This window comes from Aulonocara stuartgranti (genome assembly GCF_965226115.1).
Source record: "Aulonocara stuartgranti genome assembly, chromosome: 18".
Taxonomy (NCBI): Eukaryota; Metazoa; Chordata; class Actinopteri; order Cichliformes; family Cichlidae; genus Aulonocara; species Aulonocara stuartgranti.
The window spans coordinates 9,899,050-9,916,437 of NC_138954.1; the positions used below are offsets into that span (position 1 = coordinate 9,899,050).

The 17,388-nt window shown below is 38.9% G+C and overlaps 1 protein-coding gene across 3 annotated transcripts in view; it reads left to right on the plus strand.

The window, feature by feature from the left end:
• The first annotated feature begins 3,423 nt into the window (after positions 1-3,423).
• glis1a (GLIS family zinc finger 1a) overlaps positions 3,424-17,388 on the plus strand; it is a 68,571-nt gene continuing 54,606 nt past the window's right edge. For 2 of the 3 annotated variants that reach the window (XM_082514827.1, XM_082514828.1), the window contains exon 1: positions 3,424-3,904. The gene's annotated coding sequence lies outside the window, so the exon portion shown is untranslated. The remainder of the gene's footprint in view (positions 3,905-17,388) is intronic. The other variant, XM_082514826.1, reaches the window with a different exon arrangement.

The following is a 17,388-nucleotide window of genomic DNA, read 5'->3' on the forward strand; positions in this document are numbered from 1 at the left end:
GTTCGGGTCTGTGAGACCCGTGTTCAGTTTTTTTCAAAAGAAAAATTAAACAATTAATTATTTTTTCACGTGTAAATGTGTTGTGTCTTTCCACTCACTCCACTTGATTATAACTGATTTATTTATAACATTTTATATAAAAGAAAAACGAGAAGCACATTAATTCATAAATGTGATCTAACAAAGGTAAAGGGAAAAAATTAACCATGTTTGCTGTTCATATGTCTTGTAATTGGGATGAAGTAAACATCTGTTGAGTAATTTAACATAAAATTGTTTGATAGTGTTAATTTGGAAAGCCAAAACTCTAGCGGGTCCACCAGACCCATGAACACTGGCTGAGTAACAAAAATACGAACACCACACAAGGGTTAAACAAAGAAAAAAAGTAGAGGCAAACCGAGGAGGTGTATCAACCAAATCTTTTAGCTTGTATGCTGTTTTTGCTAGACCCTTTTGGCTTGTAAGTCTTGAAAAGGAAGTAACACCTCTTGCTATACCTTGCAAACAGTAAGTGTTTCATATATATATATATATATATATATATATATATATATATATATATATATATATATATATATATATATATATATATAAAAAACTTAACATAAAACACTGATGTAGAAGAAACAGGTCCTCAACACAAAGAAAGTCAAGTAATACAGAGAGGAAAGAAAATCGCTGAGGACACGCTCTATAAAATCTATGCATTATGTGTCTCCAGAGGGCTTGAGAGGTGATAGCATATCGGCATATTTTTATAGTAAAAGTGAACCAAATATCTGAAATACCAAAAATGCTGGGATTATTTAATTTATGGGACAGACACTTACCAATTTGAGTTAAATGATGAGCTCTTATTACATTAATTTGATTTTTTTTTAAAGTCATTGCTGGTTGCAGAGTGTCAAAATGCCTGCATATCTTTTTATATTCATCGCAAAATACCAAATATCCCACAATGAAAAAGCCTTGAAAGCATGTGAATTTGAGACCCTACTTAATTCTCCAAGTTGGAACATCAGTCCATCATCTCCAGTGATTTGTTGTTTGCTCTGAGATGAAAATGAGCTGCAGATAAAACACTTGTGTTTTACCCTGAATAAATGCTTTAATTCTCATTTTCAAAAGATTTCTGAATGACTTTAAAGAGAAGGGATGGTAAAAAGAGAGATTAACACCAGCTGCTTTCTGCATCTAGCAGCGAAGCCCCTGTGTCCCAAATTTTCATGGAGAATACGTTCTTTTGTGAATTGTTTTTGCCCATCTGGTTTTGTTTGCAGCTCCATCCCAGAGGACTTGTTTACAGCTCTGTGCATCTTCTCAGAAATCAGAACTCATACTCTGACTTGCAGTTTTACTGTGTGATCATGTACACAGATGAAAGGTTTCTGCTTGTTTGCCTCTTTTGTGTATTTATGAAAGTCTTAAGAGCGTGAGGACGAGACAGATGTTTGACACGCTGTTATGCAGTGTGTCCAAGTATTGACGTGATTGGTACAAATGTTGGAGTAGCAGGGAGTTTACATGTCAGTGCTGGCAGTGATGGGATGGTAATGTGTGCCATCACTTTTCACCCTGGTATAAATCATGCAGACCTGACAGCGACAGAGACACCATATAGGAAACTGTGCGGAGCAGAAACCAGAATATGGTGAAAGTAAGGTCAACACCAAGCACCTCAAACACACTCAACACAATTTATAGGGAAACCACTGGAAATACAAATATCATAAAGTGAAGAGAAGCCATGTGAACTTAATATTAAGTCTCTTTCAGTTATAATATAGGAAAAGTGGTAAACCGTACAGGGAAAAACCGTAATAAAACTTTCTGTTATGCATACTTATAGTTTTACAGATGCATTTGTCTTAAGAGGCTTAAACTATTTAGAGCACATCTGGAGCTGCTTTAGATTTAACGTCCTGCTCTGACCCGTGTGCTGCAGGTGCTAATAATCAATAAACTGATTTACAGTCAACATGCCTTCTATTGACTTTAGCACGAGGATAACATATCAAATAGCCATTCTTCAATGAGAAAGTGGACTTCTATCAGAATCATACAGTGATAAAAACAGTTTGTATGTATGGAAAACATTTTTCCCAGTACTCATTAGCAGTTTAGAGATTTTGCCCTGTGAGGTTGGTTAAAACTACCAAATGTTCCAATTTGATTGAAGTAAGTTTACTATGAATTATACCTAAAGCTTCTTCAATCATAGTAACCATGAAATCTACAGACGTGAAACTAGCCGGCATATGTGTGGTTTACTAAGGTTAAAACTTTCTATTTAAACGATGACTATATATATAAAAAAATGCCTTAAATCTATGTATATTATAGCTAGACTATAGTGATATACATGCCCAAATTATGACTAAAGACTCAATACTTCACACATACAACATATTACATGTAGAAGGTGCAAGCTTCCACCAAGACAGCTCACTCCTGGGCAGTTTTTTATCCTAAAAAAAAGAAATGCTCTCGTATTTTCCTTTTAAAATGTAAAGCCACTGTCCACGAGCAAATATAGGTGAATTTACCTGAAGATAATGTAAACAGGCTACAGCAGTCTGAGAGTGTAGTATAAAACGGTGGTCCTTTTGTTCTTGATCAGCCAAAAGGGACAATTTATTTACAAGAACTCCATCCTTACCACACCAACAAACTCCCAAACCGATTTTACCAATCAGTGTAAAGTTTCTTATCTTATATATCTAAAAACAGGAGCAGATAAAGTAGATCAGTATGGTACAATGATGTAGCCCAAATTTGTCCCACACACAATATAAATTTTATTAATATTATTCTTTTTGAGATTAAAATCTATTTTTGTAGATAAATATCAAAGTGCCATTTCAAGAAAAAAGTTAAAATAATTGTCACCCTTGTTCGAGATTAAACTTGAAATATTATTTCAACTTTTCTTTCAAAAATACTATCCCAAAATAGTACTTCAAGATTTATCTCTATTTTTTCATTTTAGTTTCTAAACCAACAACAATAGAAAAAAAAAATTCTAAATAAAAACAACTTTTTTGTTTCTTTTGATGAAAAATAAATGCTTGAATGTTAGATGTTGATATTTTTGAGTGATCATCTCAAAGTTTCAACTCAACAACACAAAAATCCAAGTTCTTTAGAAATACCTAACTTGAAATTCTGACTTACAGAGGGCATGGGGTGGCTGTACATCAGGAGGTAGTGCAGGTCACCTACTGATTGGAAGGTTGGTGGTTTGATCCTTGGCTCCTCTAGTCTGCATGTCAAGCCCAAGTTGCTCTCCGATGCATCCATCGGAGTATGAATGTGTGTGAATGTAGTTAGAAAGCATTAAGTACAGAGAAAGTGCTTGTGTGATTGGGTGAATGTGGCATGTTATATAGAGCGCTTTGAGTACTCTGGGAGAGTAGAAAAGCGCTATATAAGAATCAGTCCTTCCATAGCTTCCATACATACTGGCTGCAAGGACAACATAAAATGAAAGCACTTCAACGTTTCTCTGTTTTATTAATATTTTCCCTCTAACTCAGATTGGGGGCCAATCATATTTAGACTCACCACATACCCCCCTTCTGGACACGCCCCTGGTCTAAGTCGTTTTTTTTAAACTTTTTTTTTTTTTTACTTCGTTGCTCACTGTTAAAACACTACAGACTCAACGAGCGCTTCATATGCAGCATTATGAAAGAGCTTTAAAAGCAGTAACAGATGCTTACAGATGAACGTATATTAGCTCACGTCGAGGGGAGAGAGTTCGTGCGTGCGCGCGCGGGCAGCTAGGCAGCTGCAGCTCTTGAGCCGACAGCTCTGCAGTGACAGTGGGAAGTACAATCCGCGTGCAGTCAGCGCGAGGCAAAGACCTACTGACAACAAGCTGATGAGGGGACACCACACGGTAAGAACAGCTGGCCTGATGTGACTTTACTGCACTTTTATGAAGTTTTTTTCACGATTTTTTTCGCTGTCATGGAGTTTAACGCGTTAGCACGTTTGAAACAATATGATGTGTTTTCTCCTAACGAAGCCCCCACCACCCCAAAAAAAAAAACCCCAGAAAACTAAGAGTTTCTGTAAATGGACTCCAGCTGATGTATGATGGATGCAAATGTACAGTGACCTGTCAGGAGTTTTATGATAAGTGAGGAAAATCATCGCTGGGTGGAAGAAAATAGTTCCACGCTGTCCTCAAGAAATGTTATTATCAGGTCTAATCTTACCTCCGTATCTTGGATTACACAAGAACTTATTCTGATTGTGCAACAAGCATTTGAGTAAGGCAATTAAGAGCTATACGCTATAGTGAGCTCATGCCCAAATGGTTCCCTGTGATAGTTTCCCTCCTGTTACTTATGGGACTTTTCCTTTCCACTCCTCTGCAGTCTGCTGATTTATGTAATGTAGCTGGAATGAAAAGTGCTGCGCAGGGGGTGGAAATCTGGCTTACTGAGAGGCAAACCGATGAGGAGGCTTGTTTTAATCATTAGTCTTATGGTGTCACTGACATGCAGCTTGTGCTGGGAATTGATGGTTTTGAGATGTACATTGAGGTGGGGAATCACTGATAATTTATTAACTTAATTTAATGTTATATATGTGACTCTTAAAGGAGCAATAAACAAGATTTTTGGCTTTTTCAGAAACCACTAAGTTACTTTAATATGCTTTTGGGAGGTTGATCAGGTTGTTGGTCAACACCGATGACTCACAGATTATTTCACCAGATGCTCAGATTGTTTGTTCAAGTTCTCACATGGACCATGGTGCTACGAGCGGGAAATCAGCAGCAAGCCAAGGTTTGTTTCTACCTAAAGTATTTGTTTGGCCTGACAGTTGTGCTGTATGTTCGCCTCAACTTCTCACTGGGGAGAGAAAATAACAATAACATTTCAGTTTTAGTGGATTGTTTTACTATTGCCGCTTTCAAAATGTAAACGGCAGATTCAAAATGTGTCATTGGGTTACAGGGCTGGACTGGGACAAAAAATCGGCCCGGGCATTTTGACTAGAGACTGGCCCACCAGGTATTATAGGAAAAACCATAAAGCCTTTGAATGAAAACAAACGCTGTTGTCACAGTGATGTACACTGTCTTGTTGGTATATATGTATCAGTCTAATAAATTTAAACCTACACCATCCTCCCTATTCTGGTATTCTAAACTGTACCCGAAAGTAGACTGCTTGGTCGAGTTAACCTCCTAAACTATCTAGAACACATGGTGAAAACCTGAAATTAAGACAGAGGAGACTAGAGGTGAGACATGATCATTACTTGTCACGGTCCTGGGTCGGGTCGACCCAGCATTTTGAGTTTCTTATGTTTTGGTTTATTTTTGCATTATGGATTGGTTATTCTCTGGTGATACTGTTTTGATTACAATTATATTCTGATTCTTTAGTTATCTGATGATGATGTTGATGACGATGATGATTATGTCTGGTTTAGGTTTTGTTATCTTGCCCTTATGTTTGGTTTAGGTTGCCTGTGCTTAGTCTTCTCTGCCCGTATGTCCCTCTGTTTGTCCATGACGTCATTATGCCTGTTTACGAGTCTGTCTCTGTCTGGCGTGTGCTTCCTGTCTTATTTTGTAGGTCTGTGTCCTTTGTCAGTGCGTTCAGCTTTGTGCTCTCCCTGTCTCGTCAGTGTAATCAACGTCAGCCGTGTCTCCCAGCTGTTTCCTCTTTGCTCCGTTCACCTCTTGTATTTAGTGTCTGTGTCTTCCCCTACTCGGTGTCGCATCGTTAACGTCTGTTCACCCTCACTTGCTGCGTGTTTAGGATTTCCAGTCCTCCTGCATCTCTGTTTAGAGTTTTGTTTGCTTTTGTGAGTTTTATTTTATCTTGATGTTCTGCTCCAGCAATAAAGCTGCATTTTCTGTCTAAACCTCGTGTCCTGAGAATCCTGCATTTTGGGTCCACCACTCCTGCCTGCCTGCCACACAGCCGACCATGACATTACTGATTACTGATGACAGATTTAGATACATTTTCATAAACCATTCATTTACCACATCAATAAACAGCATGGCAGGGCAAAATATTTTTTCTAACATGGCAACCTTTAAAAAGTGAAAGGAGATAGAAAGACAGGTGAGAAAGAATACAACTTTCCCCTGCACAGTTACCAGCTGTCAGCTACATATAAAAAGGATCCTGGTGTTATTTGTCTCTCAGAAACAGTTCATAACTTCCCTTCAACTCATTCATGTCACCTAAAAGGTAAACCTGTTTCTCCATCACCTGTTCAGCTCTGATGATTCAGTAAGGACATCTCCTGGTTTCATCTTCATGTTTCCCTCTCACCAGATAACCAAACCGACATCATGACCAGCAGCTTTTACAGCTGTGGCTCCAGCAAACATCAGCTGATACTAGAAATGAATAATAAATAAATTCTAACAACAGCTGATCAAGCTTAAACGTGCTGCTGTTGTTTAGTGCGACATCCGCTGGTTTCTTCTTTCTGGCGCAAAGTGGGCAATAAACAAATGAGAGAAAAGCCGATCAGCTGATCATTGATCAGTTTCATTATTGAAGTAGAAACAGGAGAGGGAGGGGGGAGAATGAGAGAAGAAGAGGCAGCTGTGCAGCAAAGACAGAATAACTCCAGCTTTGTGTCTTTTTCATTGTAGCTGAAGTCCGGGACAAACTGTGCTCCTTTTCACCTCAATACGAAACGCGCAATATTTTCTCTGAATACGAGACGATTCCGTTTTTTACAGGACGGTTGGAAACTCTAATAATTAACCTTATAAATAAAATAAGATAAAACAAGTTCAACATCAATAACATCATAGCACCCGCCCAGCTGTATAGAAACTCCGTCATGCTAGCTAGTACGCCGTACGAGCTATTGTAACTGACTGTGAAAAGTCAGCATAACGAAAATAAACTCCACCTAAACTTGGTTTATATCTGACCCAGATAGACTGCAGGTCATAACTTCTTACCTAAAGTTCAGTTCACCGCCTTGGGTCTCTGCTCCTCCTGCCTTTCCGTCATCCACCTGCCAGCGTGTTGTATCTGCTGGCCTCCACCACTTGCTAATGTTACTGAATCTGTAGAAGCTCCGCAATAGCCACCACCAAACAACTGAGTTATTTTTACACATCTCCCTTCATCTGGCCAATCCGCCACCTTTCAGTGTTTATACCGTTACGGAAAAAAAACGAAAAATCACCATCGGCCCGGTATGCCCGATGGCCAGTCCAGCTATGTTGGGTTACAACATGGCTGTAACCCAGTTCCTGAGAAGCCCCCTCTGATCCCCAGTATATATTGAAATGTTATCATTTCCCTTAGGAACTGAGAGACCAACAAGCTTTGTAGTTGGAAAAATATGTTGGTTAATGAATTGTTTAGCGGCATCATTAATTACCTCTGCTGAATGGGTTATGGAATTGGTTCGGTTCGTTTTTCCGTTTGTTAGGGAGATTACTTATTTGCAGGTTTTTGATGTTTAATAATGCAGCAAGGTTTGTTTTTTTTAAAAAGAATACAGTTTTCTCTTAAATATATTACTTGAGTTCTTATCTTTGCTCGCTGTCTTTTTTAGTGATAATATCTGACTTCATGCTGCTGTTTTAAATGTTAGACCTAAAGCAGAGATTAATGCACTGGAAAAACAACTTATTAATTACAACACATCATTATTTTCAGAAGTCTTGGGCAATTCTTCATGTCATGTCATGTCATTAATGCTGTCACCATCAGTTTTGTATTTTCTTTTCTTTTTTTGCCCTTAGATTTAGAATGAAACTGATGCTCTTGGATTCAGGAAATATTGATGCAATCTTTACTATTTTCTGACCTTTTATATTAAAAAAAAAATGTTAAAGGCAAGAAAAAGGTTCCCCAAAGCAAAAATGCATTAACGATTTTAGATTGCGTCTTTGACATCCTTATTGTTCTCAGCCAGTTTCAAAAGTTCATCACTGACAGATTTTCCAACAGGGGATTCACCGATCTAGCCTTTGGATTAAGATCCGATGTTGATCTACTCTTGTTCTTTAGCCTTTATTTATATAAAGGTGTGTAGATTTCCAGGTGAGCTCACATTAGTCCCATCTTAACTCAAAACACTAAGTCCTGTGTGTCCTGTGTGTCTGTTCTCCAACACAAGAATAGACTTAGCGGATCCCTTGCTTTAAAACAGGACCTGTTTAATTACGTCCTGTGTTTTACTCCTTCACTCTTCCCACACCACTGCTACAACATGGTAGAAACTAGCAGCTAGTTTGGAGCTATTTCACACTTGTTATAGCAACAGCTTTTATTTGTATGTTTGCAGCACTTTGGGATTTAACCTCAAGCTGTTAAGTCAGCTAAGTAAGGTCAAGTGAATTGACACAACTGAAAAGTTCCACTGACAAATCTTTCCTTGTTAGTTTCGCTCTCTTGCTAACTTTCACTATTGCTATGTTTGGTTTGACGCTTTAGAGAAGCTTTTATTGCATTTATGGTAACATAGTGTGTCTTACTGAACCCTCAGTCAAGGTGTCAGTGTTGTATCAGAACTGGAAAAAGTTGCATTCATGCATGTTTGTTTACTTATTTATCTGACGTTTCGTTTATCTGATGTGCTGCTGTTGATTTCTGAGCCAAGTCAGAAGATGTATAGCTAATATTCAGAATGCGTCCTTGTTTATCTTTTTAAGATGCAACATTTTAATACAAACAGTACTAAAGTACATTAAACATAAACACAACAACTAAAAGCAGCAACTGGAAAAATGGCAATCGCTAAAAAAACGTAGATAATTGAAAACCAATCTAGGAGAGTGTTGCCAAAATTGTGCAAAGCTGCTTTTAATGTGGCATTTTCCCCAAATGATCTTGAAAATCTCCTCAAAACTGTAAACGCAAATAAATTCTTGAAATAAGTTTGTTGTAATGCAGTCAGTTACTGCTCTTCCTTTGATCATCTAATATTCCACCCACTTCTCTAAATTTGTGTAAAACCAGCTGATGGGAAAAACCTGCTGATTCAAATTTGTCTAAAATCTGATCAGATTTTGGCTGGGGAAAAAAAAAGGCTAATGCTATTCCCTCTGGTGGCCATTAGAGGTCTTTCAAAGTCATACGCTTTGTTTCGAAAGACCTCTTAATACTTGTGTTTACATTACGTAGGGAAGGATGACCTAATGTATTTAATTAAGAGTTCAAAGCTGCAGCGAACCCTGGGTCATATGGGATGAATTAGTGTTAGGCAAGAATTTAATTTGCTTTTTCATACATAAATATTTGTTTCCACATCTTTGAAAAAACAGCCTGGAGTCTGAATTTGTCACATCCGATCTCATGCTAGTTCGAGCTGTTGTTTTATGACAGAGCATGTTGATGAAATGGGTCGTCACTTGTTTTTCTCAGCTGCCCAACCCCTGCATACCTTTCACGGACATTAACAGTTATTGCCCTAAAAGCACAGAGTCATTTTGGTTTCGTTCAGAAATATTATTCCTGGCCAGAGGTGCGTTCTCTTTTGCAACACCCGAGGGTGACACAGCTGGGTAATACAACTCGCTTCAAGTATCCGAGGTAACTGTTTCAACATTGTTTCTGGTGTTTATTAACTGCGGGCTAATGTCTTTTTAAATCATGTTTACTTGGGAAATTATTTCAACTCCCAGAACTTTTCTTCTTTGCGCAGTCCAGTGAATTAGTGGGATTATAGGAGTTCCAGTTAATACAAGGAGGGTACTTTATCTGTAAATGACAATTATAAATCCCAGATTCATGCTCAAGGTTATTTTCACAGCACATGAAAACAGATGTATTAAATGTGAGCGGGAGTGTATGAATGTATCTATAGTGTCTCTGGTTTAGAAATGAATCCAGATTGTATTGCAGGGAAAGGCTCCTCCTTGGGCTTTGTTGATTTTGTGTTGGACTTGATTGAAACTTGGATACCTTAAATATTTAAATGCATTAGATGTCAATGTTTGAACAAGAGATAAAGCAACAGTGAATGATCTCAAACGATGCCTTAATCACTTTCGACACTATACTGGATTGTGTATTAAAGCTTTTTTTTTTATTCATTTGGTCCCCAGTATTTAAATATGGTTTATTATAAAGCAAATAGTGTAAATGTAGTGGCGTACAAGAGATACTGATACAGGTACAACCCTTTCCCCCTCAGCAGCTGGTAAGCTGTAAAGCAGGGTTTATGCTTTCCATATCTATGAGTCTGCTGTGGTCTATATAGTCCACTGGGGTCCCAGTCATGTAAATTTTGGAGTTTGGAGATAGTTGGAGTTGGTGGGTTGGTGGTCCGCGCAGAATGTACATCACAGTGCACCAACTATGGTTGCACCCAGGCAGCAAACTTCAAGTGGACTTCAAAGACTGATGTGCCATCGAGTCTCCAGCTGTCCATGTCCACAACAGAGTATAATCTAGGCTTCACATATTACTAAAGTTAAAAGGTGGCAATAATGCACCCAGTAGCTTTTTAAGCTACCATTTAAAAACACTAGAGTAAGAAATTATTACTAGCTATATTTCCGTGGAAACTGAAATGTTTTTCTTTTTGCCATCCAGAAGTAAAAATTTCAGTTAATTATCTGAAAAGTTTGTCTTACAAAGTCAAACGTCTGAGAAAATAATAATAATGGATTGGATTTATAAAGCGCTTTTCAAGGCACCCAAAGCACTTTACAATACCACTATTCATTCACTCTCACATTCACACACTGGTGGAGGCAGCTACAGTTGTAGCCACAGCTGCCCTGGGGCAGACTGACAGAAGCGAGGCTGCCATATCGCGCCATCGGCCCCTCTGGCCAACACCAGTAGGCAAGTAGAGTAAAGTGTCTTGCCCAAGGACACAACGACCAGGACAGAGAGCCCAGGGATCGAACCGGCGACCTTCCGGTTACAGATGCGATTCCAAACCCCCTGAGCCACGGTCGCCCGTTATCAAAACCCATTATCATGGGGGCAGCAGCCTAAGCAAGGACAGCCAGACTTCCTGCTTCTCAGCTACCTCTTCCAGCTTTGGTGGAACACCCCACTGTTGGCTGGGTCTTTCCCGGGGCCTCCTTATTCTGGTGGGACATGCCCTCACCCACAAGGCATCCTTGCAAGATGTTTGAACCACTTCCGCTGGCTTCTTTCGATGTGGAACAGTAGCAGTTCTACTTGGAGCCCCTCGGGTGGTAAAACTCCTCACCCTGTCTCTAAGGGAAAGGCCAGCCACTCTTTCATTTCTACCAATTGTATATGCAATCTCATTTTTTTCAGTCACTACCCAAAGCTTGTGACCATAGGTGAGGGTAAGGACATAGATGGACCCCGCTTAGTTGTCTCAGTCATAGGGGACTTCTGAGAAAATAAGTAGTGCCATAAAATTTCAAGGTATTATGTTGAAATAAGCCAAAATTTCAAAGTGGCTTTGCTAGCCAGCACCATTTTTTTTCTCTTCTCAGTGGTGGAAATAAGCTTCCATCGGCGTCGAACCAGTAAAAAGTTGAGGAGAAACGTCATCAAAAAGTCCTGCCAGGAAAAGCTAGCATGTCCCAATCTGAGAGCAGACTTAGTTAAGGTGCTCTATTGGATTGTGGAGGCATTTTTAGTACAATGATCTTTGTGACATGATTTGGACTTTGTGACGTCATGCATTATCCTAATGTAAACAGTCAACAGAAGATGGGTTCGTTAAAAGGATTGGACGTGGTCAGCAGCAATAATCAGGTAGGCTGCGGTAGGGCTGGGCGATATGGTCCAAAATTCATATCTCGATATTCTTTAGTTGGATGGTGATATACGATATATATCTCGATATATTTTTTTTAAGCCATAAAGTAAGAACAGAAAGAGAGTTCTTAGTCAAAGCTGTGTCCCAGATGTCACACAGGCACTTTTACTAACATACAGCGTAGATGTACATGAAAAATTACTCAGAAATAAATTATCAGCATTTATTAAATAATAATGCTCTATAAATAAAATAAAACAATGTTGTTTTTGTGCATAACAAAAAGCTCACAATTGTGCAGTCAAAATGTAAAGTAAAAGACGCTGAGCATAATAACAAAGACACAGATTTCACAGCTGCTCTGTTCCCAAGTTCTACTGCGTGACTGACAGCCGGGAGTTTGAAATCCGCTTTGTAACCATGTCTCTTAACAGGAGCCATTTCTGGTCATTATACACACAAAATACAGTAATATTACGTTGAAGCACAGTACGTATCACTCCGCGAGGCTCCTGACTACGGTAGCCGTAATGCTCCAACAATCCATCAAGCGGTGCAGCTCCGTAGTTTACCAAAGTCGTACTAAAACATTTTTTGACAGATTTCTGAGCGCAGTGTAGCACATTAAATTGGTTTGCGATCAGTAAGCACAACCAGAATTTATACATAAGGCGACATTCTCAACAGAATACATTATTCTGCTGCTCATCTGACACTCCAAATAATAGTAATAATAATTAGTGCTGTCAGCATTAATCTTGTTAAAACGACGTTAACGCCAAAACTGCATTAACGCGGCAAATCTCCGTTAACGAGTTACTGCGGAACGCCCCGTGCGTGGGGCTGCACGGCGTCAATGCGTTAATGAGCTAACCGCAGTAAGATAACGCTGGCCACACTAAAATGGTAATCTCCAAATGTTTTCTTTTTACCAACCAGCTCCTCTTTGATAGCTGCCGTGTCCATCTTTTCGTTGCCTGCAGGTGAAGCGATGGGGGAGGGGGAGTTGTGTTCAGTGAAGGAGAGGCGAGGCAGAGTAACGTTGCGTAGAGACAAAAGTGGACGAAAAAGAGGCAAACTTGCGGCTCCACAAGTATAATTATAAGGTAACATAGACTATATCAATATAAACGATATTGTCACATCTGATATCTCGAAAAAGAGGCAAACTTGCGGCTCCACAAGTATAATTATAAGGTAACATAGACTATATCAATATAAACGATATTGTCACATCTGATATCTCGTATAAAAATATAGCGATATATTTAAAACTCGATATATCACCCAGCCTTAAGCTGCAGTGTTTAAACGATGCTCAGCTGGTACTAAGGGCCCCCCAGAAAATACCCCCCACATCATTATACCCTCACCACCAACCTGCACTATTGCTACAAGGTGGAATAGACCCATGCGTTCATGTTGTTGGGACCTAATTCTGACCCTACCATCTGAATTTTGCCTCAGAAATTGAGACTTATCAGATGAGGGAATGTTTTTTTAGTCTTTTGTTGTCCAATTTTGCTCTGGTGTGGTCTTCTGCTGCTGCAGCTTATATGCAGGTTTGACATGTTGTGCATTCAGAGGTGATCTTTTGCATACCTTGGTTGTAAAGAATTTATTTGAGTTACTGTTGCGTTTCTAACAACCTGAAAGACTGTGCCTATTCTCCTCTGACATCAACAAAGCATTCTCACTCAGAACTGCTGCTCACTGGATATTTTTTTCTTTTTTGGACCCTTCTTTGTAAAACCTAGAGCTGACTATGTGGGGAAAATCCCCAAAGACCAGCAGTTTCTGAAACGCACAGACCAGCCTGTCTGCCACCAACAATCCTGTCACGTTCAAACTCACTGAAATCACCCTTCTTCCTCGGTTTGATGCTCGGTTTGAACTTCAGGAGTTTGTCTTGAGCATGTGTTCATGCCTAAATGCATTGAGCTGCTTAATTGTCTGATTAGAATGAATTATGAATAGAATTAATGAGGAATTAAATTGGCATACCTAGCACAGTGACTGGTTAGTTCCTTTTTAACTCCTTCTAGCTCCGCTTTTGGTCTTCACCAACTTTGAGGGAAATGTCTGGCCTTTGGTCTGGTTAATGGTCCACTGTGTTCAGATCTAATCTATTTCTGGCTCTCTTTTGGTCCTTAGCAGGTGGTGTTTAGTGTATTTTTAGGGCTTCATACTGAATAAAAAGCCATGCGTGGTGGTCAAAGTAAACCAAAATAATACATCCGTAGGCCGTAAAACCAAAACAATGATTGATCTAACTGATCAAAGCTGTTGGGTAAAGGCAGAGCTGGCAGTAATCCTCTGTGGGAGACCTCTTCCATTTTTACATATGAAAAAAATATCAGCAAGTGCAGTTTAGGGTATATTAAGAACATGTCCCATATTTTAAAGCTCTGTTGTCTTTTGTTACAGTACAGTTTTGAAGATGAACACACATTCATAAAGGATAACAAAATAAAGCTAATTGGTTTATTTCCCATGGGGTCTTCAGCAGGAGGTTGGAGCAGAAGCAGCAAGAGAGCAGAGCAGAAAGTGATTAAATCAATGCAGCAGCAATAAACAATGTGCCAGCAAACAGATTGGTAAATAACTCGGCAACAAAGAGGAACTGTCCTAGAAAAATGACAAAATTATTATGTTAAATTAAAAGTATACTTCTTACAGAGCATGTAGCCACTGCCAGTAACAACATCATGTGCTGTTTTTTGCATTAGTTTGTGTTGGGACGTGTGCACTAAAGAGAGTAACAGACTCAATGCAGAGGGAGTTGTTGCAATAAAGTTCAAATATTATTACTGGGAACCTCCTAAGACTAACATACAAGCATAACAAATATAGCAGTTAAATTAAAGAGATCTGTCAAAATTAATGATGGCTTGAAGAATCTGCAGAGCGACATATGTAGCTTTCATCTACTCCCAGAAGGAAATCAATTTACATTTCTGTGTTTATTTTTTATTTTTATTTTTTTAAAGAAAGAAAAAAGGAGTGTTTCAAAGGTGGCGTAGGGTCTGCTGGAACTGCAGGGAGAAATGTTGAAGTAAAACATGAGTTTTCACTGATGCTTACAAAGAAGAGGGTTGGTGAGAGTTGTTTTGAAATGAATACTCAGAGTACAGTTAAGATTGTGTCCTGGAACTTGTTAAAAGCATTACTTTAATGAGTATTTTGATGTGCTTTTTTTTCCTCCCCCCTTTCTTGCGTGACTGTGCCATATTCACTCCTCAGCATCCAAGTGCAAGAGAGTGAATAAGGTAGAGAGATATGACTCAAACTTTCACTCCTTTGGGGAAAGTTGTTGTTGTTCTAACAGTGTACTCAGTAATACGTTCACTTCCATATGTGGAAGTAGACGCATGCATGCATTTCTTTCTTTGATGCAACTGAGAAAGTTCTATTTTCTCCACATATTGTAATTACTGTGTGAAGCTTCCACTCTAAGGCTTAAGACCATCACCTCTGTGTTAGGTCTGATAAAGGTAGAAGGTCATTAAACCCTTACCTCCACAGTGAGGCTGTGTATAGTTTCAAATGGTTTCGCACACATGGACCTTACCGACATCTAATCAAAGTTGCTCGTTTCCTGCCATTTCTGTAACTTTCTGAAGCTGATAATCACGCTGTGATTAGCAAGCTGTGCGGAGCTAAGAAATAAACCCGGCTTCTCTCTCAGCTCTCTTTCAGATGTTACGCAATTATTTCTGTCATTTTCAATGCGAACAATGAAGCGCAACACTATGATTCTCTTCCAGAAAATTCACCATTATCTCTGGATGTCTCCATTGTGGCTTTCTTCATTTTATGATTGCTGGCTTTTCATTCTGTCTTAGTGTTGCCATTTTAAACAGCTGTAAACACTTCTGACTTCCTTCCTTTTATTGATTGTGTATGTTTTCCTAGCTCACACTACGATTTATTGCTCATTATTCCTACAACTTCTGTATTCACTTTATTTGTTTTTGACACACACACACACACACACACACACACACACACACACACACACACACACACAGAAGCATGTACTGGGCAAAAGTATCTGGTGTCAGAGTATATTTAAATATAATTTTGATAGCACACGTTAGATAAAATAGCCATGCACAGCTACAAAGCATGCAGAATTACAGTGAAATGTAACTTGAACTGTAATTCAGTGTAGAGGTGGGTGATACAGCTTCAAAATTATATCACAATATTTTAAGGTAATTTGAGCGAATTATATGTATGATGATATAGGGGGAAAAAAACTCAACTTTCTATGAAAGGTTACATCTTGCAGGAAACAACATTTGTGCTGTTGGCTACTGTCACTGATATCAGATGGTAAATGGACTCGATCTTACATACTGCTGTTCTACTCTACACCTCATACACACAGGCACTTTTTTAATGCTTAAGTGCTTTCTATCTAACATTCACACACATTTATAGTCCAATGGGTGCATTGGAGAGTGGTGGGGGATCAAACCACCAACCTTCTGATCAGTACAACAACTTATTTGAGAGAGTGGATGAACTGAGGGGCTGTGCCAACATCCAATAAAATATAAAAATCAAGGATTATTTTGAACTGTGAAGTTGGAAATGAGAATAATAAGTCCCATTTTAAAGTTCACGTACTTTGCTGCTTTTAAAAAAATATCAACTACATGGCAGCACAAGGAACGTTTTACATGTTAATGGAAAGTTTGTCAGATTCCTACAGCAAAGAAAAATAAATCTCAGGAACACCTTCAGTTGATACATGAGGTGCTGAATGACTGATTGCATTGAGTTAACAATATAAGAAGCTTGTGGTGAAATTTGTCCCAAGGCAGAAAAAATACAACATTTTAAATTGTTCTTCACATTCCAACATTTCCAAAGATACAAAATTTGTCGGGCTAAAACTTTGTGGAAAACATGTTGAATATTTCCACTTGATGACAGGAGTAAAAAAACAAAAAACAACCCAAAAAACAGAAAATTAGGTGTGGATCAAGTGGGATATCTCATGCAAAAATATAAATCATATGAGGCAAATGTGGCACTCCAGAAAACCTCTGTGTAATTATCATATCAGTGCAATGAACAGCTGGAACACGCTGACACTGTCAGTCACTGATGAATTGGCTGATTTTACCAACGTTAAAGCCACTGAAAGGGAAACTAAAGTGTTCAAGGACAAGAAGATGCCAGTGAAACTGAGGCTGTCCTAAACACGACCGCATAACTTTGTCAAACTGTTTATTCAGCTAACTGTAATAGATTACATTATTAACAATATAGTCAATGTAACAAGATTTATATAAAAACAAACTTTAAATTCCCGGCTTTGTAGTGTTGGATGTGCGGCTTCTTCACTCGCTAATTCTCCCATGACATCATGTGGAGGAGCCCTGCATGAAAAGCTGGAAAGTGTTGCTTGATGCTGCCCTGACTGATCTACTGGCTGAAATACTGATGGTTCACCAAACATCGGCTACAATAAACCACTAGATGTAAAACATAATCTGTTTTCACAGGGTTGCTCAGACCAAATACCACCCAAAATTTGTTTGGAAAGACACACTGGAGTCAGTCAGTACCCACCATACCAGGAATAAGTCCATTGCAGAAGAGTTTTAACAGACGCCTCGTGAAGCTGCTCATATTTCAAGGCGCTGGCAGGCCAGGAGTCCAAGTTTG